The sequence below is a fragment of the Fukomys damarensis genome, unplaced genomic scaffold, assembly GCF_012274545.1.
Source record: "Fukomys damarensis isolate Sample0158 unplaced genomic scaffold, DMR_v1.0_HiC HiC_scaffold_17, whole genome shotgun sequence".
Classification (NCBI taxonomy): Eukaryota; Metazoa; Chordata; class Mammalia; order Rodentia; family Bathyergidae; genus Fukomys; species Fukomys damarensis.
This window is the reverse complement of record NW_022900929.1, coordinates 64089682-64114899: the sequence shown is the minus strand read 5'-3', so window position 1 is coordinate 64114899 and position 25218 is coordinate 64089682. Positions and strand designations below refer to the sequence as shown.

Genomic DNA, 25218 nt, shown 5'->3' with positions numbered 1-25218 from the left:
TTAGTCAGCAGAGAAATTATTCTGACTGTGGAATATGTAGAACTCTGGAATTGAAAATAAAGGACACTAAAAGTATCAGCAGACACCAGAGTTGACAGAGAGAGAGAGAGAGAGAGAGAGAGAGAGAGAGAGGGAGATAAGACAATCAAAAGCATTATTAGGGCAGTAAAATCATCTTGTACGGTAAATCAGTGATTCATAAATATCATTTCAGGGCCAGGGATTTAGCTCAGCGGTTCGGTGGGCTGCCTTGCAAGCACAAGGACCTGAGTTCAATCCCCAGTACCAATAAATTAAAAAATAAATAAATAAATATCATTTCATACAGAGGACACCAAAAATGTATACAAATGTCAGGAAAAGAAAAAAATTCTGTAAATATGTAATACTAAATTTATTGAGACCTTGTGAGATTAATACAAGTTACCTTTGGCCTCTACAATTACAAGAGGCACTCAAAGTGTGGCCACGAGCTTCCAGACGTTCATTAGTATGGCATACTGCTGCTTGGTTAACCTTGGGCTGCACCTGCATTTTCAATTTCTTCTCTAAGGGTCAGCAGGGTAGTAGGTTTTCTGTGATATATGATATCCTCCAGGGTCTGCCATATGAGGGTGACACCATCTGCTGAAAAAACATCATGTTATTTTTCTTTGCCTGAAGTGTGTATACATTTCTCATTGGATTCTGTACTTGTCAAACCTGTATTAGGTACAACATTAAGTCCATGCACTGTGGATTTTGGTGCTGGTATACGGAAGCACATTGGTAAGCAGTAACAGCTGTGCTCTCTAGTACTCCCTACCCTGAACATACGGGTCCTGGTTCATTACGGAAGCTGGAAGGGAACCACACACAGGAGTCCTTACACCAGTTAGACTGTTTATGCTGACTTTGTACATCCTGGAGTTAAAATTCATTTACTGCCAGTCAGAACTACTATCCTAGTCATCCTAAAATAACGGAATCAGTTCCTGCACTTCAGTTATCAAAATGATGTAAATGTTCTACCTATTTTTGATGCACAATTGATATCAATTGATTAAACAGAAACACACAGCTAATATTTCATGGCAGAGGAAGGTCACATTTTCCTTGACTAACAAATTTCATTATTTTAATACAGTTTGATATCTTAGGTGAATAAATATTTTGAAAAGCTCAGGATGAGGTTGTGTAATTATGCATAGCCACCTGCTCTGAGTCATATATTTAGTTTAGATCACTAAGCCTACAGATTTACAGTTTTTTTTTTCATTTGGAATATGAATTCTGGCCTGAATTTGTCACATAATTCCTAAGTAGTTTTATAGACAGAACAGCCAGAATCACCATCCAAATCACTAGAGCCAGGCCCTAGTTGAAATGGAAACTAATTTTTCTAAGTTATTCTGGTATTTATAGAATATCTGGTCCAGTCATGCAGTCTGTATAATAATATAGTAAAATGAAGAAAACAACTATATTCTGTTTTAACTTATTGGCATTCCCATGTACAATTTCACTTTTAATATTTTATAGAGGTGAAAGAATATTTCTTCAAACTAGAGAAATTAAGCTTAAGAAAAACATGAACATAAATATAAATTAAGATTTTATTGTTCGGTCTAAAAACATCAGTAAATCTTGAAATTAATTTCTTTTGGAAATAAATGATTGGCTAGAAAGTATTCTTTGTAATATAATTTATGCAGATAATGTGCCTACATAGATGCAGATAATATCCATGTGAATACTTCTAGTTTTAAAATTCCTCCATTTTGCATAAAAAATAAGCCTTATGGCATAGAATGTAACTTTATTTAATTGAAATAGTTCCTTGCTTATCTTCATTTTCTCCAAATCATTAATTCCAAAATTTCAGAAATCAAGGAATTTCTATTTCTACTCTCTTGAATGTTGATGCTTATATTTCAATATTGTCTAAAATCTTATTTCAGAGATAAGACATTTTAACTGAACCTATAAGGAAGGTGAGGTAAGGTGATGATTTCTTTCAGGAATATTACAGAAAACAGTGAAATATGTAACATTCTTAGTTTCTATGAAAGCTGAACTATCCCTCTTTTGGTCAAATATACTCAATCTGTTTTCAAATAGCAGCATAAACAAGTTGGTTTCTACTTTAAAGCCACCAGGATAACCATAATCTTTCATTTCAGTGCAGTCTGTGTTAAATCTTAATGCCATCTGTAACTGTTTTCAGAGCAGAAATGTCAGTGTTATTTGTTCTCATTCAGCCCCTCCCTGCACTGCAGTGTTATCTGTGAGTGATGCGCATCCGTGTAGCCCGGGATATTGTAGTTAGATGTAGCCCTGTGGCAAAGAGGTAATCGTATTGATTTTTCACTACTGCAGCAAACATTCCCATGTCCAACTGCTAGGCTTTGGCAAAAATAAATAAAACCACAACTATCAGATCTGCCATTGAAGCAAGATTTCAAGTGTGTCCCAATCACCTGCTGCAAGGTCATTTCAGACAAGACTGCCCTCCTAAGTAGGATGCAATGGACAAAATTTGTAGCTCCCCAAGCTATTCATTGACTGGTTCTTCTGAGAGGCTATTGTTTTCCTGACTATATTGATAGGTGTGAACACAAAATACTCAGGAATAACTCGCCTTATAAATCAATATATTCTGTAATCAATATGCTTACTACTCTGTGTGTAAAATGGGATTAATAAGTGGTAATAAGGAAATTGTGTCAGCATTCTAAAATAACAAAAATGTTTTAAATAATTCAATAGACATGAATTTTACAAAAAGAAGGGCTCTTAATGTTTTCAAAAGGGCTTGTTTTGAATACAATTAGTGCAAAAATATTTTATCTCTTGAAACTAAATATTTTGTTTTGTTTTGTTTCCCTTGTATTATTGATATCATGTTCAAAATTATAGTCGACAAAATTAGCTAATTACACTTGGACTGGAAATTATAAGGCACTTCAGCAGTTATTGCAATTTTGGAATTTATTTAACTCTCTATGAAAAGAAACACTTTTTATGCAAAGTACTATTAGTTTTTGTTCTGGCTATGATTAACAATACCAATTGTCCGAAATTTCTTTGAAGGCATTTGAAGCTACATGCACTATCCGACACATCGCCTAGATCGAACGAGACATCTGGAGTGTACAGGATGCCAGCATACAAGAAGCGTGATGTATGAGAGGAAATCTTGATGTAGAAATAATTAGTGCAATCTCAAGTTCAGTTGCAAAATGGAGAAATGCTATGTGAATGAAAGATCATGTTGTTTCCCATTTAAGATCTATGTAAGCGCTATTCTGGTCAATAGAATCCAGTTTCAACGACAACTCTTTGCTTCTTCCTTCTCACCCTAGTCCTCTTTATCTTCGACCTCCTTCTCTGGTTCCTGTTTCCCCTCTTCCTCTTCCTTCTTCTTATTTAATCAAACACCATAATTTTATTTCTCTATCACATCCACCTTTATCTAGCTGAATAATCTTTTCTCTGACTTTTTTTTTTTTTTTTTTTTTTTTTTTTTTTTTTTTTTTTTTTTTTTTTTTTTTATATAACATCTTGTTCTCTCCACTAACTACCATGTTACTACTCCCTCTTTTATTTAATAGACTCCCGTCTACGTTATCGTCCCTTTTTTATTTTATATTTTTAAAATTTGATGTATAAGATCAAACATGAGTTCTCTGACATACTGGATGACATATTGCATTATCCTACTTTAATTTCTTCTATAACAGTCAAACTATTATGATTCTATCTATCTATAAATGAAAGAAGCATCTATTTTCACATACTTTTTGTCCCTCAATTGGTGTGTTAAACTGGTAACATCAGCTACTTTATCTAGAATGTCTATGATTATTTCAGCAGTGCTTAAATAGTGCAGAACTCAAAGTAGTCATTGACTAAATATTTTAAAGTAATTGATATATAACATGCAAGAATAAGGATTTCTATCTGTAGTAGAAATTATAGTACTTATTTCAATTATAAACACTCAATGAATAGTAAATCACTGAACTCTTTTTATGCTGTACATGGAAGATGAGCAGCACTTTCAGTTGGAAAAGAACATGAACCACGAGTAAAAGATAAACAGATGTAACACAAGGGTGAAATAGCATCACTGAATTACAAAGATGTTACTATTTCTGAATAATGTAACTATGGAACAATGAATAATTTAGGTAACTGGAAACAATATGTAGTTTCATTTAAACCTTAAGTATTCCCCAAACTCTGTGTGTTAAGAGATTTGATCACACCACTGAGAGATGGGAGACAATTTAGCAGGTGGGCCCTAATTAGGTCACTGAGGATGTGCTCTTAAAGAGGAAAGTGGACACCCAATCTTTACGTCTCCTTTGCTTCCAGCCCAAGAGAGAAGTCATTTTGCACTGCCCTGTTCTTCTGCCATGATGGACTGAAAGTTCCCAACCTGTGAGCCAAAACAAATGTGTTTTGTTTGTTTTTTATCAGAAGCTTATTACTTGGAAAGCTGATACAGAAATGGCGCTGGAATCCCAGCTATTTTCCAGAGAATATGAAAAGGTTTCTGCACCTGGCTCATCTAAAGAGTTTGGAAAACGTTAGGAGAGCAAGCCAGAGGAAGGCTAGAGAGTCTGAAGTGCGGCTTAGTGAGCCACTCTTGTGAAAGCGTAGATGAGAATAGTGATAGCAGTGTGAACAGTGAAGGCTATGGCAACAAAGATTCAAGGGAATTATGCATCACAAACTCTATCAGATGCCATTCTTGTTACTGCTTGGCAAAGAATTTAACCACGTTTTTGTCTGTCTCCTGTTACTGTGGGAGCTTAAAGGGAAAGGACTAGTTTGTCTGTTGAAAGAAATTTTAAGGCAGGTACAGCACTCAGGCTGTATAATGGATATTATTGATGTTTTAAGCAAAATTAAAGGTGAGAATTCAGAAGAAAAAAAACAGAATAGAAATATTTTTAAAATTTGCTATTTATTCCCCAAAGTATCATATATAAAGGTAAGGATGGGGACAATAAGGTTGCTAAAGATATTAGTGCCATTGCAAAGAGGTCAAAAGCTTTGCACCAGGACAATAGGAAAAATGACTTGAAGCCACCTTGAAAATCACCAAGGTTGTAAATCACTCAGAGAAAGAGACACAGAAATGGACAGTTGCTTCAAAGACTTTCCTTTGAGGAGAGAACCTCTACACATCCCAAAACACCTAGGGATGCTCCCCCAGTGTTTGCCAAGGCATGCACAAGGCTTACGGAGCCAGACTCGGACAGACCCAAGTACTCTTCACACCAACAGCAGAAATTGCCACGCTTTGATTCATGTCTGCTTTCACACAAGAGGGCTGAAAGAATTGTGAGGTCGTGGAGGCTTTGATTGAGATTTCTGAGGCAAGTCTGGGAGATCAAGCAGAATCTGAGCTCTGTATCTGACTCCTGAGAGGGTGATGCACGGAAAAGTAAGAGGGAAACTAAAGAAGCAATGGGGACTTCAGGAAGGCAGAGATGTTAGGAATGTGGAGTACCTGCCAAGGGAAGCTGCAGGCTGTATGTAAAACTCATCCCAGAGGAAGGCCCTGTGGGATACAGCCGAGAAACCCATAAGCAAAAGGGTCAACAGAATACGGGAGATCACATCTTGTTCTTTAACATGACACAGATGCTGGACTGGGAGCTATAGGGTGGAATGTTCACCCAGCTGAATTGTAGTCTTGCTTTTTGATAACCACATTTTTCACTTTTAGAATGGCAATATTTTACTTGTACCTTTCCTGCCATTGTATCATGGAGTATTTTTTGGAAGTATATAATTTTTTTATAGGTTCTCACAGATGAGTTGTCTGTGAGTTTCAGAAAAGACTCTGGACTTGGACTTTTGACAAATGTTGAGCAAATGAAGATTTTGGAGCTCTGAGTGGAAATCACCTCATTTGGTATTGTCATAGGCACACAGATCTTTGGAGGCTGGGGAAAGAACATTGTGATTTGCATCTGGAGTGTCTCCCAAAGCCCAGGTCTTAAAAGACTTCATCTCCAATTTGGTATCATTGGAGGGTGGCAGAAATTTGTAAGGGGTATGGGCTGGTGGGAGGTCTGCAAGGAGCATCTTCTTGAAGGAGACTTTGGGATTTTGGTTTCTTCCTTCTCTGAGAAAGGGTGAGCAATTCTGCTGTACTGTAAACATTCGCCATGATGTGTGGCCCTCACCACAGGTGCGAAGGAACAGAGACAATCAACTGGGGACAGAAATATCCAAAACTGTGCAACAAAATGAATGTTTTCTCTTCATAAGTTGATTTTTTGTTTGTTTTTTTAATGATGATGGAAAGCTGAGTAGCAGCAGAATGTGCAACTTAATCCAACTAGGACATATACTCTAATTGTGGAGTAAAACAACCCTGGAAAATTGGCTATGGCTAGGGAATTAGGAAAAATTAAGATAGAAGTTTAGCATACTTTGTATGTTCTAATTTACAAACATTTTATGTTAAATGATAGATTCATAAACAAGTGAAACACGGAAGATTGGTATAAGAAATTATCATTTATATGTTTAGTTTTCTTCCTGACAGAGAAGCTGAAAACACTATTCTACTGGCATTGTAGAGATGAGTAAAACAAGCAGGGCGACTAGAATTCTGCTATAAATGTCAAGTAAAGAGTAGTGAAAATTTGAAGTAAAGCATTACTTGAAATCTGGAGATACTTCTGAGATAACATTGATGGGATGCAGGGAAATTAATTTGAACTAGTGGAAAGAAAATCAAAGCCCATTAAAAAAGTATTAGTTATACTATGTTGTTATCCATGAAAGGAAAATCACATTTAGGAGACAAAGGATGATGAGTTTGATCTTGATAATTTTGAGTTTTAGGAGCTGTTGTCAACACAAACTGAGAATACACAGATAACAAGCATGCATCAGACATATTAAAAAATAAATTCCATGTAAAGGTGAATTCTAGCAGCTCTCCATCAATGTTATTATCCCTGTTGTAGTACATAATTTGAGGAATATAACATAGGTTAAATAATTAGTTTTTGATATTATTTAATAGTATATTTTGCTGATGTAAATGATATTACCTTAAATAATCATATAGAGTGAAAAATAATAAAATTGTGAACTTTTTTTCCTCATTGAGCTTATTGGTACATTTTGGTACATACAGCACAGTTACATTCATCATTGGGATCTTGTACCTTTGCATGACAGATCTTGTTCTCATTTTTTCCCCTTGTTCCTGCCCTCCCTTCACCCCCTCCTACCCTCCCCATTTACAAACATTTTATTTCCATTTTTTCATTTTCTCATATTTTTTTCCTTTCCCTTATTAACTTTCCCCTACCCTTCCCATTTTCCCTATGCCTTTAGCCCTTTTCTTCCTATTTCACATTGTCAGTTATCTCATTAGGATCTTATGTACTATTATAGTTTATTCACACCAGAGAAACTATTCAGTATTTACACATGTGTGAATTCTTCATTCATAGGAAAATGGATACATATTGAGGATCTACTCCTAAGTGATCTTTAAACATTACATCATTTCTACATTGGCTTACCATTGTCTCCTAAAGTTATAATTGTCAATTAAATATTTTTCAAAAATAAGTGAAAGAAATAATTTTACTAAGTTACTACATAGATTTATTTTCTCTGTGTAACATGTTTAAAGTATTATGGCTAAAACAAATATGTAAAACTGAATGATAGTAGTTAATTTCATCAAATGCCACACCATAAAAACATATGATTTATTATTGAATTTCACCTAGAAACTTAAGAACACAGTTCATTCAATGTCTCATAAGCCCAAATATTTTCTAAATTTGATGTGCATAAAATTACATGCTTGTAATCCTAGCACTCAGGAGGCTGAGGCAGGAGGATTGCCATGTGTTCAAGTCCAGCCTGGGCTACACAATAAGTTCAAGGCAGCTTGAACTGCAGAGCAAGACCCTGTCTCAAAATAAATAAATAAATATAAATAAATAAATAAAAAGTATATTCTATTGAGATATTTAAAATTACGTACATCAGTTTGTAGCTATCGCAAGCTAGAATGGGCGGCAGTCCATTTTAGATGGAAATTGTGCACATATTAATTCCAAGGTTCTGCCTAGTAAGACTCTGATATCTCCTGTCATCAAAATGTCACCAGTCAGCTGAGGGTTCTTAGCTCAATTTGCGCCTTACCACAATGGAGAAGTGAGGCTCTCTTAGTGTTAGCGCTGAGCTTTGAATGTCATCAGCCGTCAACACGTACGGTTTATCAGCCTTCCTCACTGGTCACAGACTACAGATGCCACCCGCCCTAGGGCACTAATAAGAGATGATGACTCCCAGAAATTCTCTACTGACCTCTATCGCTCTCTTAGCTGCCAGCCATATTAAGTGCTAACAACCCTGCCCCAGCTTTTGGTGCTTTGGGTGCTATCAGCTCTTAGGGTAGAAGTTCAACCTGCTCAGCCCAGGCTCAACATAATAAATAGGCAAAGATAAAGTATGCAGCCTGTAAAGCTTATTAGAGTTTATCTACAGCATAAAGCAGAACAGTGAAGGAGAGACTCGCCAGGGTATGGGGAAGTTGTGAATACAGTAAAAGAGGTGAGTCCATGTCTGCATGCGCGGTGCTAGTTCTTCTGATCAGACACTGGTGTGGAGGGGCTTCATGGCAGACTTGACTGCAGAGAACTGCGGAAAGGCGGGGCACAGAAAGGCGGCACGGCAGTCACTTGAGATGGACAAGTGACCGAGGACCCAGGAAGTCATGGGGATACCTCCTGCAGAGGCGCTGAGGCGCTTGACATCGCGGTGGGCTGCAAGGTGTCTGGGGCAGTTCGGAAAGAAGAAAATGAAAGGGGGGCGCCTCTCAGGTAGTGTAAGGCACTTGGCTCCTGCCTCATAATGAGAACGAGCAGCTAGTAAAGAAGTTCCTTTTACAACTTTGTTTCTTACACCGTCTTTCTTATTGCCCATGTGACAAGACTAAAAAGTCATACTTCAAACTTGATTGTTGTGAAAAATGGGTTCCTCTTGTAAACTTTTGATTAGCTCCTATCATTCTATATTTTTATATCTAAAACTAAAAAGCTGTTTTTAATACAAGCCTTATGAGAAAAAATGTCAGCGAAGAAAATGAGTTTTCAAGCCGAGTCAGAAAAGAACTTTGCAAACAGAAAGCTGCAAGGTAAATTATAATTGATGACCTTAGGTTGTGCTTCTATTCTGTCACATAAAATCAGGTAAAATGTTGCCCACAAGTACTTGGGGAATTAGAAAAGGGACATTCTGGCTTTATTACTCATTTTAAAATATAATTTTTAAAACCTGTAAAATAAATTTTTCCGAGAAGCTCAGAAGTTATCAATTCAATAGTTTGGTAGCAGTAGCCTAATAATTTGGTCACACTGAAGAAAATAGTCACAATGTAGTGTCCTATTTAATTTAATTATATATTTTCCAAGTCTCAAATTTGCCTAAAATTATATGAAGCTAGAAAACAAGTGCGATATTACAATGATGTGTTCAAACAAGACAACCCAATCAAAAGTAAAAAGAGAATTACAATAACTGAAAGTATTCAATCTATTTTCTTCTTGAGCTTGTATTGCAGTGCAATAGAGAATAGCTTGGAAATCTCTGCTAAGAGCAGAGTGGAGCATTAAAACATCTTTCACACTGAGGTGTGGAAGGAATAACTGTTGGTTTAAATGATATAACTATGGACTGCACTGGGAGGCCGGTGGATGCGTTAATTCTGACACATAAGCAGTGAAGACATCGTATTGTGAACCAAATATTCTTCACCCAGATGAGAGTGGATGTGATCCAGGAGAACAGTGTGTAAGAAAGACAGTAGGAAAACTGGTATCTGACATGAATAGTTCAGGAGTATTTTCTACAGTCATGAACAGAACATGAAACCACGGTAACATGAGTGAAAGAGTAAGTACAAATAGCAAAGGTGAAGACTTTATGGCAGGAAATAACATATTCTATGATGACATTTACATATAACTTAAAAATTGAAAAGACAAAACCTTAGTCTGGAATAAATAACTGAATAGTGCCCTGAAATGAAAACCAAGAGGTATCTGATCACAGCCTGCAAATGGAGGTTCATTCTAGAGGCAGAGGTGGTAACTAAGAAGAAACATTCAGGAGACCTATGTCTCTGTGGTGCTGAACTAGCTGCTTCTGTAATTTGCATGGTAGATATAGAGCTAATTATTTTTAAATAATCTGTTGGGCAAAATATTCACAGTTTTAATGACTCTTCAACATATGTGTTATACTTTGCAAATCACTACTATGAAGGAAAGGAAAGACAAAAGGGAGACACACAATTTTCAGAGGGAAAGTTCAAGGAAGATTAGTCTGATTCAGTAAAGAAGTAAAAATCATCAGAAAGTCTATGTCATCTGTGGGCAGTTTGGTCTTCCCAGGCTGTGTTCCACCTGTGGCTCTGCATGTGCGCTAAGTGGCTGAATGTAATGCACGCTACAACTGTGAAGATGCCAAACGCTGATTCAGACACGCAGTTGGCAAATGTAAAATCGTGAGTTGTATAAAATTACTGAAAAAAAGCAAATTTAATAGAAAGGAAAACGTAATGATCATAAGAGAAAATGCTTGTTTATAAAAATTAACAATAAAGTAAATTCAAAAGTAGTTATTGTAGTTCACCTTTAAAATTAAAGAAATAGGGCCGGGGATTTAGTTCAGTGGTTCTGCCCTCTGCCATGCAAGCACAAGGTCCTGAGTTCTACTCTGGGTACCCAAGGGAAAAAAAAATTAATGAGATAATTACAATAGCTTTAATATGAAACATTTAAATATTTATAAGAATCTAATTATGCTCAAATAACATGATACATGGTTCTTCAAATACAGATCATTAATGTTACAATGCTACATGTTCATCACAGCCCACGTCTTAATAGAGAGAAAAAAATTTCAGCTTGTTATTTTGCTATATTTTATTTTTTGTAATTTGAAAAACATATTTCTAGAAATGTTAATGTTCACATTTAGTTTCTATAGCAAGAAACAATTTTCCAGAATAATTCTAGAATGACTCTTAAAAACAGGCATGTAAACAACTTGTCTCTTTTATTACCTGTGCATTATGAAACTTATCAGTTAAGAAATTAAGAGTCTCTAAATACTATATCTGCATAAAACTGCTTAGCGACTATGACAGAAGAAGTCTGATTAGGGAAGAAGTCAATGAGGTGTTTGTCTCCATAGTTAAAGTGAAGTGAAGAGTATAGGCAATCAGTTGCTTAATTCAAGCATTAAAACCCTTTTTGCTTCAATTGCCTAGATAATCAAAATCAAGCTGCTGGGAATTCTGCCTAAATTTTCCAAGTAGTTTGTTCCATCTTAATGTGGATTTGGCTGTACAAATGTAAGTTCTGGATTTTATGGTGCTAATATTTGCAGTGAAATCAATGCAGTTTTCTTTTTTCATCTCTCAAATATTAATTTTGAATTAGATGAAGAAAAATGATGGCTTTTAAGCTTTGTGTTGAACAGCACAAATAATCTTTCTACTGCTTGTCTCTAATTCTTGTTTTTCCATGTTGGTCTTCCTGTGTTTCTAACAAGCACAGCTGTATGTACCCTACCAATATTAAACATATTCAGTGACATCACCTCATTAAAATCTGATGTTACTCAATATTTTGTAGGTGTGCATCACATACTAAAAGATTAAAAGTTTAGTGGCAAACTGCCTACAAAATAGGGAAGAGTTAGAATCAAGAGTTCCTTGAACTTATTCAGGAAAATGAAGGCAATTTTCTGACAAGTGATATCGAATATGCTCATTCATCAGCAAAGCATTAATTAATGACAGACTATAGTGAATTCTGTATCATATGAGTAGAAAGAATATGAAAGAGGTCAAGGGATGAACAAGAAAAAAAGTAGATGTATCTAAAAGGCCCGCTAAATAAGTCAACTCTAAAATAATTTTGTGCAGATGAAATAACCAGAATAGATAGACAGACAATGTACTAAGGTAGAGAGAAAAGAATAACAGGGAAAGCAATTAGAAGAGTCGATGCTTGAAATAAAAACAAAGAACAGTAAGTATGGAGTGGAAAGTATGAATTTTTGAAATACTCTTGAGGGATAAAAGACAAAACTATAATATGTTTGCTATTAGAAGTAATATTGGGAAAACAGAGATATAAGAAGAGAAACAGGCCAAAACTGAAATTCTTAGAATCACATAGGAATAACAGTGGAGTATTCTGACAATAAACAAGTAGAGAAGAGATCAATATTTAGTAATATTTAGTAATGTTTATTTTGAATTGTTTCCACTCAAATATAAAAAGAGAATACTTCAAATATTTAAATATCGACTAAAATTCAAAATGCAAATTATTATGAGTTTCAAGTATACACAATGTATTTTTTGTAACCTGTTTCCATGATTTTCACCTTATGTAGAATTACTTAGTGATTTCTGAGGTGTTTAAACTTCCTATGTCTGAAAAATGGAGCTATAATTCTTCCGTTTTAAAGAACATGATTGAGAGATTTAAATTTTTCCATCCTATTTATATACTGGTAAATTTCAAACATATACTTTTACATCAGGTTAAACAATTTCATGACAGGCTACCACAAATTATTTTTAATCAAGTAACCCAGAGAATGACTTAGACATCAGATAGGTGTAATGAAAGCTTTCTATTTCTGGCACAAAATGACTGAGGTGCACAAATTAAATGTGGAAGTAGTTTCTTTGGCCCAAGGTTTCAAAGGTTTCAGTCCATGGTTGGCTGAATCCAAGGCAAAAACATCATGCTAGAACAACATGGTGAATCATGGCTGCTCACTTCATGCAATCAAGAGGCAAAGCACAAAGGAAAACCCCCCAAATGAAGGGGCCAGAGGCCTAATATTGTCGCTAAGGTCACATCTCCATGATTCACCTGGAAACACTTAGAAATATGCTTTATCAATCCCTTGACAGTAACGGGAGTTGATTTCATGCCAATCTAGATTGACCATCACTTTCCATCTGTTGTCAACCTGACACCCATGGCTAACTCTATAAACCATACTTATTTTCCAAAAATGGACAATAACCAGGTTATAATTGTGCCTGACGTGATACAAATACTCTGCTTATAATAGAAAAGGCACTATCCTCTTCCCTAAAGTCTCAACGGTTCCAGTGTTGCTTAAAGTCCAAATGCAAATGTACCTTGCATCTCCCACTAAAATCATGGTGGCAAGCCACTGTTAAATTTTAAAAAGTAACTTACATGCTCCCAAGATACAATGATACCAGGTAAACATTTTCAACCCAAAATGGAGGAAGAGAAGAAATGACGTAATAGGACCACAACTGATGTGCACCAGGACAAATATGCCCAGCAGCTCTGTCTCCAGCATCTCTGGAAATGCTGGTGAAAATGATTTCCAGACAGCTTGGGAAACTTCCTCTCACCCCGAATCTCTGCCACCATCAAAGCGTGGCTGGTTGCAGTTCACACAGCCTCTCTCTTGGGCTGACTCCTCCCACTGCCTAAAGTTCTCCTGGGCAGATGTCCCATGTCCTACTATTTCCAATTTCGTGGAATCGTCACTGCACCTTGACTTCCTTCCTCCCCACATCTTCAGAGATCCGCCTTTCAGAGTCACATTGCCTGGTGGCCCAAGTCTTACTTTGAAATATTAGTGGAAGCCTCTGTGACCCCACTACTCTTGCATTCTTCATATGTGAAAAGTCATCTGGCCAAAAGGCGTCGGCAAATACACATTCCACACCCTGAATGGTGGGCTTCCTTGAAATTTCTTCTACCAGATCCTTTAGTCCACCAAGCTGAAATTCGTCACTCTTTAAAATGTCAGAGAAAATGTACACAAGTCTACAGGGGCAAAATGTAGACAAGCTATTTTCAGGATTATAACACACATGGCCACTGGTTTATTTCCCAATAGAGCACCCATTCCCATCTGAAAACTCCTAAGCCCGGACATTACAATGTGTATTCTTGTTGTCATTCTGGTCTTCTGCGCTCTGACCAGGATCATCCATTTACAACTCTTAGTTGTAGCATTTAGGTTTTCTCTGGCTTAGTTCTCTAAACTTTTTCCAATTCCTCTTTCCAATTAGTTCCAAATTTTTCTCAACAGCATGTCAGACATAGTCAGAGCAACGAAACCTCTACTCAGTACATCGTTGCTGTATTGCTCGGCTTTCCTACCATGAGGACGAATGCCTGACATAAACTTTAAAGGAGAAAATGGTTTATTTGGATCATGAATTCAGGTGTTTCTGTATGGTCAGCTGGTGTTAAGAAACAACACCATAGGAGAAGGGCATGGTGGATCAAAGCTGTTCACTGCATGGTGCCCAGGAAGCAGGGAACAGAGGAGGGACACCCAAGAGTAAGAAGCCAGGGGCTAGATATAGTCTTCAAGGTCATGCTTCCAAAATTGACCCAGACACACCTAGCACAGCCAGCAGAGTACTTTAGTGATCCCCAAGACATCTCTCAATACAATCAATTTGATATCAAGCCTAACAGTTACATTAGCATAGCAAAAATAATATTACTGTACACTTTAATCAAGAAAACATTCAATGCAGTTCAAATTCACAATTTTTCATAAAAGGAGGAATGATGATTTAAAAACTTTTAAATATAGAGCTAACATTTATTTATTATTCGTATCCGTTCGACTTTTCCATTGGGAAAACTAGCCACAGTTTTGTGAAGGACTATATATTTAGAACTTTTTATAGTATTTTTTTCTTAATGTTCCTTTTCAATATTGAGAATTTGAAGAATCAGAATTTATAGAAGCAAGAAAACTTTTCTCCTGGGAAATTGTCTTGTAGTCTTTTACATCTCAGTACAAGTAGGAGGTATGGAGCGAACTGCCTCTAACGTGTTTGTCCTTTGTAAGGGTGTCTCCCCATACCTATTGATCTACTACAACAGACATTTCAAGGTAGTACTAATAAACCAGGTTTGCTTTGAAAGCAGCACAGATCTGGTCCTCAAATTTCGGGAATAGCTAAAATATTTAAAATACTATATTAAAAGTTTTACATTCTACTAATAATTTGTAGGCCATATTCCATCTAAAATACTACCAAAGACAAACAAAGCAATATTATGAAAATATCAGTATTTTAATTTATTATTATGAAGATATTCTTATTTTGAATACATGGTTATCAAATAATTTGTTCATATGTCTTTATTTTATGAATGAGCATATGGTTCGCCTGCTAATTCAGTTGTAACCAGGTCGGGAGAAGGCTTAATATCAAGGTGAGTACTAGACATACTGTTATTATTACCTCATAATCCAGAAAACACTTCCAGTTATTACCTAATTCCTATGGTGCATATTTTAGAAGATTTCAACTGTTAAGAAAAGTCGCTGCTGATCAGAGCACAAACAACATTGCTGGACAAAATTTGATAATGAATGAGTGACCCAATTGCTAAGATAATTTCCCAAAGGAGCAATACTATCCATGAAGCTAGCCGAGAAACTGCTCCTGTCTTGTTCCTGCTGCACCTACAGTCCACCGAAGAATATTGCTTTCTACAATAGCACTCAGGAATCCTAACCTCCTCCCGTGTAGTTCTATCTGCAGTATTACTGAGAGAGGCTGTGCACTTGAATAATTTCCTCCACTCTTTCTGGCTCTCCTTGAGAATAAACACACATACATATTTATGATGTGGTTTTATTCATTTAGTAGTCAAATATAGCTTCATAATAAAAGCAATGATGTGTTTAAAAATGAATAGCAAACATCATCGTCCTTAATGTAGATGCATGCTGTGAACCCAGTCTCTAAGCTTTTAAGGAAGCATTCTGCTGTCCTTATCCTTATACAGCCAGATATTTAGCTCTGTACCAGGTGACCTAAATTTAGGACCAGAGGACATCAGAAATGAGAATGGCCCTGTGATTTTAACTCTGAATTTTTTGTCTCTGTTTAACAGAATATTTCCAGGAAAACATGACAACAGAAATTACACTCAATCAGAAATGTGAATTTGGTAGTTTAGTTTGTTGTTTTCCTCTATACTCTGGCACTTTGATTTGCTATATCCACACTTGCCCATAAAAATTATATGACTTTGGGGCTAGGGATTTAGCTCAGTGCCACCGTGCCTGCCTCACAAATACAAGATCCTGAGTTCAATCTCTGCTATAAAAAAAAAAGAACAAAACACACAAACACACACACACACACACACACACACGACATCAAGTTCCCGGTTTGAATTATTTATTCCCACTTAAGCATTGTAGAAATCTAACTTACTTTGAATATTAAATAATGAGAAGTCTCACATGGTTTTCTTCACAAAGCAATTTGTTTCAATTATAAGCAAAGCTATACTGACAAACAGGAAGCTTCAGAATCAAGCTAACTTTATTTTTGTACTCTCAAGTAAGTACCATACTTGATCAAAAAGGCTAATTCTTTATGAATCCTCCTAGCTTAACTATTATGTTATATTTTGTGGCTAATACATTGCCCCACAGACCACACTCTGTGTGGACTACTGCCCAATGGAAATATGGACAATCCTTCTCTGAATAGAAGTGATTTTCTTTCCTGCAATATCATGGATATTTTGTTTCTGTGTGACGTGCAGCAAGACTGTGCAGGTCTAGATGAAGGCATGGCTGCTTTAAAAAGCCACCTAGAACAGTCTTGAAGTCTTATGAGTTAAAACCCTAACTGTAGATGATGTAGGGAATTCAAAGGAAATTCTGACATCTTCTGTTTTAAGAAGCTTGATTTGAGAGACTGTTGTCAAAGAAGATAGAAAAACATTCAGAGGAGAGAGGGAGAGGAAGAGGGAGAAGAGGAGGAGGAGAAAAAGAGTGGGAAGGAGGGAGAGAGGGGGTGGGGGGCGCGAGCACAAGAGCGAGCGAGCTCTGAGACCAGAGCCAGAATCAATCTCTTCCTCGGTCTCAGCCACTGGAAAGCCGACCAAGACACTAATCATCGGGGAAACCCAAATCGAAACAATGAGAGGTTACCTCAAAATTTTAGAATGGCTATTACCAAACAGTCAAAGGGTAACAATTAGCTGGGAGTGATGGCACAGGCAGGCCTCTAAGGCAAGTCCTCAGGAAGCCAAGGCAGGAAGATTGCCATGAGCTCAAGGCAATCCTGGGACTCTAGATAAGTTCAGGCTAACTGGAGCCACAGAGCTGGCAAAGAGTGGAGAAAAGAGGACACTTGGTCACTGTTGGTGGCCACAGAAATAAATACAGGCATTATTCTAATCATTGTGCAGTTTCCCCAAAAATGAAAAGCAGAAAGAAGTATAAGATCATCCAGAAATCCCAGTTCAATGTATATATACAAAATAAATAAAATTGATACGACAAAGATATCTACACTTGTATGATCATCACAGTACTATTCACAATAGTAATATATGAAAATAATGTAAGCGCCCATTAACAGATCAAAAGAAATAATAGAATATTATTCTCCCTAAGAAAGACAGAAATCGGCTCTTTGTATAACATTGTGAAGGAACCTGGAGTAAAAGTGCTAAGTGAAATAGCCACATCCAAAGAAAAAGGAGGGGGGGGAGACAGAGCAGGAGGAGGAGGGGAAGAGGAAGAGGAGGAACAAGGAGAACAACAGGAAGACAAACAAGAGCAAGAAGAACAACAAGAGAAAGCATAGAAGCAAAATAGAATAAACGATTGCTGCAAAGGATTGAGAAATGCGGATGATAGGGAGACGCTGTTCAAAAGGCACAAACTTCCAATCATAGAATGAATATTTTCCAGGGGTCTATTGTGTGTTATGATCATTATGGTTAGCATACTGTATACTTGAAATCTGCCAAAAGATTATCTCTTAAGCATTCTTATCCAAAGAAAAAAATACATGAAGTAATCATAAATTAATGTACTGTGCTGTTTCAAATATTTCTATTAACTTATGACATTATAAACATTAAATACATATGATTTTGTCAGTTGTGCCTCTGTGAAGATGAAAGAAGTCAGGAATCGGTCATAAAGATAACCAAATAATGCAAATCACTGTGTAAATTATAAAACATTTAAACTTTATTCCCAAATCCTTTTACTAGGTTACACGTGAAATAGAAGGAAATTTATAATCGGATCATCCTTGTAAATTTTATTTCAGTTTTAAGTGCCGCAGAGGGGGACAGACTTCTGCATGGAGGCAGACGACGAGAGATTATTAATGAACAAGCTAGTGCAACATCATCGTGCAAGGCAATGGTTAAGTACTGCGAAGAAAACTAGCTGGATAAAGAAATGAAGAATTAACCTAAGAGAAGATATTTTACTAGAAAAGTTTATGAAGACTTCTGAAATCAGAACCAAAATTTTCCATATGATATACAAGAAATGAAGAGAGCAGGAGAGACACGTGCGGCTCTTTCAGCACATAAAATAGTGAAAGTCAACTGACTGGTTGAGCTCTCCAAAAGGAAGCCAGCTAGAGAGAAACAGACTGAGGGACTCCAAGGCACATCTGGGCCTCAGAAGAAGAGATGAAGGCAGAGCCAGGTTAGGAACTGGGCTGGAGCTTGCAGAGAACTCTGAGGAAGATACACACAATCACATTTGAGGCTAAAGAAACAAATTTCGAAGGAGTGTGATCAATTCCTTCAGCTCTTATTGGCAACTATGAAAAAAATGGGCATTTAAAATTGTCATTGGATTTGGAAAGTTCATGAGTGACTTTTACAGGAATCTGTAAATCTTGTATCTTGTACTGGATTGAAGGGAAAATTGGAAATACTGTAAATGTTATGTTGATCTAGTATGGACAGTTTCTCTAGTGACTTTTCCTTTAAAGGAAAAGATATGATTAAATGAGGTATATTTTTATTATTATTATTTTACCAAGTATGCGATTACAATATAATTTTATGCTCAGAATGAACTATTACAGAGACAGGAGTAAATTTCAAGATAATAGATTTGTAAAGCAGAGAGTAAAACTACATCCATTCCAAAAGGAGAGAATTTCACCTAGAAAAAAGGGAGCTTTAAATCGATGGCACAAGTGCCAAGCACATGAAAGGTTTAGCCATGAGAAGGCCATTTCCTGTTAATTTACATTGCCTATGTGTTTGATGATTAATGATGGGTAATTTGGCCTTTAATAGTATTTCCTATATCAGAAAGATCAGCACCTGTGTAAATAGAAAATGATATTTTCATGTTTTACTGCTTTGCAATGCAGTTTAAGGAAAACATTACTTTGGGAAATATTCTGATTGTTGTTCTGTTTTGTTTTGTTTAAACACTATAGTACAACCTGAGTTACCCTTTGCCTCTAGTGCATTTCTGACATAAAGTAATTCACTGAAGATATCTGAGGTGCTCTGCAGGTTTTGTATTAGATGACAGAAATGAACAGATGAATAGGCTTTGCATGTGGACTTCAGGTTCCATGGTGCAGTATGCACACATTTAAAAATTTAATGAAATAAAAGTAAAAAATTATATGTAATGGTTTATGTTAAGTTTGTCTCAGTCTGTATGTCCTGTGTGTGATCATTCTCATTCTATTTTCTTATTTTGCATGCAATGATTTTATGCAGTTAACAATCTAGCATTAATAGCAAACTTCAATGTAGATACCCATGTAAGCCATTTTATTAAAATAATGACTATAGAGTATTACAAATACAAGGGCAAATCAATAAACATATACCTTAAAAACAGAGTACACATTGAAAAATATATACACTAACTGCATTCTCATAATATTTTGCTCTATCTCAAATATTAACTTCCAGACTAAGTGTATCTGTAAATATATGAATTTTTTTACTTGAAATTACCTGAAAATAAGAGCCTACTATAAATTTCATCATAATCACTACAGATAGTTAACTTTTATATTTCTCACCTAATATATATTATCTGTGCAATATAATAGATTATCAGTGTATTTCATCTTATCTTTAAGAGTTAAAATGATACTATATTTAAGGTGTACATTTAAATACTAATATTACTATTATTATTTTGTAATTCCTAGATTCAATTTGGATAATTACTCTTAGTGAATCAATTTTCACTTAAATAATTCCTTGAGAATCAAAATGGTGTGTAAGGTGAGAGAAAAAATTGATATTGGTCTGCCTTGCTTTACAGACAGAAATACTTTTTTACCAACCTTTCACATTTGTATTTTACATAACTAAAATATTCACATTCAGAGAAAAAATTGGATCCCATTATTAGATTATGCAATTTAACGGTATAAAATTAAAACAATAGTGTATACTGCTAGTGGGCACTTGAAATTGCTAAGTTCTGTTGATTTTCTAGGTAGGAAAATCATCCAAAATTAGAGCTACGTAAAAACAATGTCATAATTCTGTCAAATACAATTGAAAGTAATGTTTTCATTTCCAAAACGCATTGATCATTTCAACAGAAATGACACTGTAGTTAAAAAGCCTGTGATGAATCTGCTCTGAAATGTCCAGAGAAAAAACTCACAGAAACTATCAAAATCTGAATAGAGAAGCCATAAAGCAATCATATAAACAACCATACGTTTGAAAATGTGTGAATGACTTATGCTGAAGTTGCCCAAAATACTCTGTCTCTCTATTTTTGAGTCATCAAACAATGACACGGACCTCTCCTAAACAGTCAGCGTTCCATTTAGTAGATTAGCTTTCAACAAAAACAGATACAATAATAATTCCCTAGCTTCTCTGCACTTTCATTAGGATGAAATGAAGGCACTTGTTAGTGATTTGTTGCCATGGTTGTAAGCCTCAGGTAAAATTTGGAGGAATGCAAATAACCACTACATACAAATAATTATTTATGTATATTTATGTTACACTAAAGAATTACACTTTTTTCAAGTCTTACATTAGTTCATTTTCAGATCTAACTGTGGCCTGCAGATTGCATAGAATCTTTTCTCTGTTTCTACTAAACATTCTGCAATGTAGAAATTTTAGTATTTTCTGCAACCCGCGTTCATAATACATTTTCTATTGTTAGCTCCGAGAAGCGTGATGAAACATTGTTAGTTCATTATTAAAAAAGAAAATATTTCCAGTATCCTCTTACCATGCTATTCAACATTTACATTTTTGTCTTTGTAAAGAGCTATGATAAATTAATGCATTTATTTCTTTGTTTTAATCAGTCTTCTGCTTCTCCTAAGTATTTTATAAGCATTGGGCTCCTTCTGCTTCTCTAGAATTTAGCTAAAATATTAGTGCTGCTAAGATGAGAAAGTAATTGAGACATAAATATTCAGTGAAGATTAAGTATTTTCTTAGAGATGAAATTCCCTTATGAGTGGTAACGCTACAGCAGTATTGTTCTAAGCATCTAAACAGGGCAGCCCTATGCTTTCTAGAGAGTACTTAACATAGTCATCTATATGGCTTTACACTTTATCAGTGAAAGGCAGCCTCTCACCTGATACAAAGGACAGAAAGAATCATTTTTTTCACAATTTTAAGGCATAGATTTACCAGTGTATATATGAAAAAATCATTATGCCATTATGAAATGTTTTTGTTACAAAGTGATTAAGAAAGTTTTTGTCATTTAGCCCTAATTTTAAATAAATGATTGCTCATAAATTTAAGTGTTCCAAACAAAGTTACACCTAATGACTATTCTGGGCCATTAAAATGAAGATACTGCTGCAATTTTGAAATTTCATATCGTATAATGTTCCTATTACATAATACTCTTGTGAAAGTCCTAAATTTTCTTTACTGAATCATATTAATTTCTTTGTGTGGTAAAACTCTGTCTACATAATTTGCCTTGGACATATCACACAGATGTCACAAATTTCTAAGAGATTTCTGATGAATTAACTCCTCTATCCTCAGGTCTTAAAAATCAAGAATAATTCTAGTACTAATGTGTTTTGTTTCATGTTTAACATCTTTCCTGTGACTAACTCAGTTCTGACTCACATGTCAGGAGATGGAAGGTGAAAGGAGCTTTTGTTGTTACTCTAACTTCGATCTGCGCCAACTCCAAGGAATAAACAGTAAGACAGCAACTGCAAAAGGAACAAGAGAATGAAAGTTTACTTTCTCGAAATCACAGGTACACAATGAACACTAAAAGCTGAGGAGAGAGCATTAAAATTAAGGGGTTAAAACAGTTCACCCCACATGCACTGGAAAAAAAGCCATTTATGCACTGATGGTAAACACACCAGTTAAAAAAATCCAAAACCACTCCAACTCCTGGCTAAACCAATTAAACCACCTATACTAGCAGCCCAGTGCAGTGGTACCTCGGTTCACCAACTTAATTCATAGCACAACTCTGGAGGCAAACGACACATTTGTTTTCTTGCAGGGAAGATGGCCGTAGTTAGTTGTGTTCTCACCTTTTGTGTTCGCACATGGAAGATAAACAGAAACATTCCTGAACGGAGGTGTTGATGTATAAGGAAGAGTGTGATGGAGAAGGGAAAATGGGGACAGGAGGTGGAGTAAAGGGATACAAAACAATCGAGATATGCTTTATCCATGTAAAAGGTCCCCAAAGTGTGCGTATCTATGATGTACTGCAGATATACACTAAAAATAAAAATAAATAAACCAAAGAGAAAAGGTGTTACCACATTCTGACCCTAATATTAGCTATTCTATCTTTGCTATTCTAAACCTAATTACTGAGTGCGATCAGCAGTGAAAGAATGAAGCTGAACGTAAATTCTTTGTTGAATTTAATTCTTTGTTAAACATTTGAGCCATCAGATTTATATTTTATTGATCCACTTATATAAAATTCTAGAAATTGAAATTTAGTCTATTGTGGTTTAAAGTCACCAGCTATATCTGGGTTGAAGTGTGTGGATAATAAAAGTATATGAGGAAATTCTTGTAAGAAACAACTGTATTCTTGAGGGTGTAGGTTATTTTCTTTAGTTTTACAGATAAAGAAATAATAAAAATACATATTTATATGTGTACAAGTGACTTTATTTCAATTATACTTCACAAAGGCTGTAAACAATGATGCTTATGCAAACAAATCTCACTGCTTTCCAAACAACTTCTTTGGAGATTAGAGTGCTAATGTGAAAATTAAAATTATTCAGCTAACATTTTTAAAGAATGGGTGGAATTTATTTATTTTTTGTTGTTGTTGTTGAGACAGGGTCCCACTATATAGTTGAGACTGACCTGGAACTCACTATGTAGCCCAGGCTTGCCTTGAACTCACAGCGATCCTCCTTACTCAGCCTCCCAAGTGCTGGGATTTCAGGTGTGCCCCACCGCGCCCAGCAGAAAATATTTCTTAAACAGACACAAAGAATTGCTTTCAACTAACAAAAAAAATAAATAAATTCAGTACGGAATCAAAAGGCACCATTACCATTAAAGTCAATCCCTACACCAGAGGAACGTGGGATTCTTACCCTCGGTGGCCTAACTGCAGTAAAGAAGTAGAAGAAGCATATGTAGACAATGCTCTATAACCAGCCATCATCAAGGAGAGCCTGTTCTCTTTCACTAAATGTGTTTTTTTCTCTTTATCTCACACAGTGAGTCTTGGGTCCCATTTATCTTTAACCTCCCAGATCTGTCCTGACCAGATTTTCACTCTGTTCTTCATACGTTTCCAACCATTGTCAAGCAGAGGAATTTTTTTTATTTTTCTGATTAAAACCAAACATTATGGAGAAGAATTTGAAAAACCATACAAAAGTTTTAAGTGTGTGGTAAAAATAATTTACCCATTATCCTATATTCAAATGTAAACACTACATTTTGACATTCTTATATCGGAAGTGATAGCATTGTCAGTTTTCCCTCTCAATTTTCTATCTGCTTAATGTTTTTGAAAAATACTAACCAGACTTTCTTATCTTAGTGTTTTAGTGAAAAACTACCAGTAAGTCTAGTCCGCCATACCCTTCCACCTCACTGCCTCTCACACTGGGTTATCGGAAAGAGGCAGGAGTGCAGGGTTTGAACCCTCTGTTCTTGCCCTTTTCCCTGAAACAAAGAACTGCAGTGACCTGTATTTTTAAATGAGGAACACATGGAAAGATTTTGAAACTACAAAGGGCATTCCTAGCAAGTTAAGTTATCATGAAGCAACATTAAGATGGTTTTCAGAATATAGACAAGGGTAGGTGTGTTCAAAATATATATATTAAAATAAAACATTTTAAAATGTCCCTCTCAAAATTCTGCCCATGTTTTGATCACATTAATCTTATAGTTCTTACCACTTTCTGAAGTAGTTCCGGAAGTCTTCTTTAATGTGTGTGTCCGAAAGGGAGGACAGGGAAATGGGAAAAAAAAATAAGAAACAAGGTACATTATGTTAAGTTACAAATTCCCAATAATGAACGTCAACATATTGTACATCTAAAATGTACCGATAACATTAATGAATTAAACAAAATAGTAAAAGCTGCTGTCCCATGCCTTCCAATGAAGGGCAGGTCAATGTGCCTTATTCACTGCATCTCACACTGTAGCTCTTCCAGCTCTTTCCCAAAGTCCCAATGATGTTGAAAGGTGTGTATTTTGAATCAATTCTGGATATCAAGTCTGCCACAATAGGGCTAATAAAGCAAGTCGTGAAAGAAGATTTCCAAAACTGCTTCAGAAAGTGTCAAAAACTACGGGATAAGTGTGTTCCTAGTGAGAAGGAAGATACTCATGCGGATGATCGACAACGTGTCTTTTAAAAGGTCACGTTCTTGCCAACAGGCCATTAACCGAATTGGTTCCCGAACGTGGAGGAATTGTGCATAGCAGTGGTGGTAAACTTAGTCCAGCATGTGAGCAAAGTCACGATCGCCCTTGAGAGTGGGCAGCTGAAATATCTTACACATAGTAATGCATTAAGAAAATTCTACAACACGTGCAGACAAACCTAGATGCTATCACGAGATCTACAAGAAATGTTCTAGTATTATAGCGGCTACAAATGAGAATTTTAATAACAGATTTTTATAATTCTATAAGAAAACACCTTGTGTTTTCTTACTTTTCCAGATAAAGCTGGATTTAGAGAGCTTCATCTTTCCCGATTACACTGGTAGATTTTGGAAATCTGGAAATGGAACTACTGAAATTTCAAAAAAGCTGTATCTGCAAAAATAAATTCTATAATTTGCGTGCAACACTTGAGGAGGTAGAATGTGAAGGGACGAGAAAGGACAGAACAGTTGGTAGTTCTGAGAATCAA

The 25218-nt window shown here is 35.8% G+C and overlaps 1 long non-coding RNA gene across 1 annotated transcript; it reads right to left on the bottom strand.

The window, feature by feature from the left end:
• Window positions 1–438: 438 nt before the first annotated feature.
• On the bottom strand, window positions 439–24302 carry LOC104868026. Its single transcript, XR_781944.1, has 3 exons — window positions 24248–24302; window positions 21969–22057; window positions 439–624 (listed from the first exon to the last, which is right to left on the bottom strand). It is a non-coding gene; the product is annotated as an uncharacterized LOC104868026 (long non-coding RNA).
• Between the last annotated feature and the right edge of the window lie 916 nt (window positions 24303–25218).